Source organism: Eriocheir sinensis, chromosome 1 (assembly GCF_024679095.1).
Source record: "Eriocheir sinensis breed Jianghai 21 chromosome 1, ASM2467909v1, whole genome shotgun sequence".
NCBI lineage: Eukaryota > Metazoa > Arthropoda > Malacostraca > Decapoda > Varunidae > Eriocheir > Eriocheir sinensis.
The window spans coordinates 22,615,626-22,618,125 of NC_066509.1; positions in this window are offsets into that span (position 1 = coordinate 22,615,626).

Below are 2,500 nucleotides of genomic sequence, written 5' to 3' on the forward strand. Positions count from 1 at the left end.
ACACAAGACCGTCTTCCTCTGAATCCGAATAGGCTATTTGTTAATATACTGTTTTCTACTAAATACTCCACCCATCTGATTTTTTTTATAATTTCCTCACACATCTTTGCTACTACACTTGTTAATGACACTTGCCTATAGTTCAACGGGTCTTCCTTACTTCCTCCTTTATGTATTGGGACGATGTTAGCCCTCTTCCAGTCTCTCGGTACCTTCCCTTGTGCTGGTGAGACATTAATCAAGTTGCTCAACTTTTCAGCTATTTGCTGGTTACCCTCTTTTAGTACCCAATTTGATATACCATCCGGTCCTGCTGATTTCCTCGCATCCAATTCTTCCAGTAAGTTTCTAACTTCATCTACTGATGTTTGTATTCTCTCCAGCTCCACTCTATTCCCCGGCACTGCATCTACACCTTCAAACTCATTATCCCTTGTGAACACTGTTTGGAAACAGTTTTTCATCACTTCTACTATTTCACTTACACTATCAAAAGTTTCGCCATTAACTTTAACTTTTTGAATCTCATCTCTATTTTTCCACTTTCCATTTATGAACTTATAAAACAGTTTTGGCTGGTCTTTGCACTTATCTACAATATTTTTCTCAAAATTCCTTTTTTCTTCTCTTTTTACTTTGACATAAGCATTCCTCTTCCTTTTGTACTCATTCCATAGATCCATCCTCCTATTTCTTCTCCATTTGTTCCAAGTCTTCTCCTTTTCCTGCTTGGCGTCTACACACTTTCTATTATACCACTCTTCTCTTGATTTCTGGCCTTCTTTCATCCTTGGTACCCACTTTTCCACTCCGTTGTAAATCCGTAGAAAGATAGCTCATTTTTCCTCCACATTTTCAGCCTCAAAAAAGTATCCCATTGTGCTTCCTCAAAATGTTTCCCAAGTTGTTCAAAATTTGCCATATTAAAGTTAAACCATTCTTTCCTGTAGTCCATTCTGTGTGTGTGTGTGTGTGTGTGTGTGTGTGTGTGTGTGTGTGTGTGTGTGTACTGCCGAAAGCGATGTGCTACCAATATCTAAACGTCAGTAATTTATATATGTATGTATGTATGTATGTATGTTCGTATGAATGTATGTTTGAATGCTGATTATGGAATAATAGCTAGGAGGGTTTATTTGTTTTAATTTCGCTTCTCCGTGTGTGAATGCCTTTCCTGTATGTATGTATGTATGTATGTATGTATGGGGCTTATCTGAATGTTTCTCTGTGTCTGTCTTCCCGCCTCTTTATCCGCCTGTCTGTCCACCGGTCTGTCTTGCTACACCTTACCACACCTTGCTTACCTGCCTGTCTAGCTACCAATTTGCGTGTTTAATTCCTACACCTGTTTCTATCAGATAATTTCGCTTTTATTTTGTCTAATTAACTTACAATTTAATTTTTTTAATATATTTAATAATAAACATAGAAATATGACTAAACTTACTACTAAACTCACCTCTGATATCCATCACCAGCCTTTCTAGCTTTCGTTCCTTCCACCTGTTTTGAGGGCATGTTAGTATACTCATTATATTACCTGTCCCCACCTGTCCAAGAAGAAGTAAATGTTACCTGCCCGTCTATCTTTATTTCCACACCTATCCTGAAGGCATTAAATATAGAAGAATAAATGTAAAGGCAGGTCAGGAGCGCAATAACCTAAGTCCAGGAGTTGTACTGGAGTTGGAACGCGCGGCGCAGTTTTTAGACTCCTGGATTCTAATGTTCGGGTGAATTGCCCCCTCGCCTTCCAAGACTGGTGGTGATCTAAATTGGTCCGCTATTATCTGCCTCCCCGCCCCCCTTCCCCCGCCCCTCCCCACCGTCTTTAGGGGATCCGCCATGCTCCGTTGGACGCGTCAATACCAAGATCAGTGTGAAGTCCCGCGGCCAAATGTCAAGTTGTCATGGAATGGGAAGTGTGCAGTGATTTGTGTGTGTGTGTGTGGGGGGGGGGGGGGGTTCCTTGTTGATTCTTAGAAATGCTCGTCATATTAAAAATGTAGAATTGTAGCTGAAAAGGTAACCAAAAATAGGATAGGATGCAAAACAAAGAAAATTAAGGAAATAAGAAAAATACGAAGGACAAAGAAACGAAGGAAGGATAAAAAGGAAAAGAAAATTATATGTAAAGGTAATTACAGCTAAAGCAATAATCACCAATGCAATTTATATGAAACGAACGAATGGTTCACGTCATGTAAAAGTGACAAATTGAGTGAGGATCAACCGTGAAATGAAACGAGAAAACACAATAATTAATTACAGCGAAAATTTCTCCATTCCAGTCCGTCCTCTGGTGAGTGGACAGCAAACACAATCAACAACAACAACAAAAAAAAATCAACAAACATAATCAAGAAGGGTCGGGGATTTAATTGCTTTGTCTGTTTAGTATATGGAACATTATTATTATTTTTCTATTTGGTTTTATATTTAGTAGTGGCAACACAGATGTTTTATTTGCTACGTTTTAAGCCAATCGTGAATCCTATTT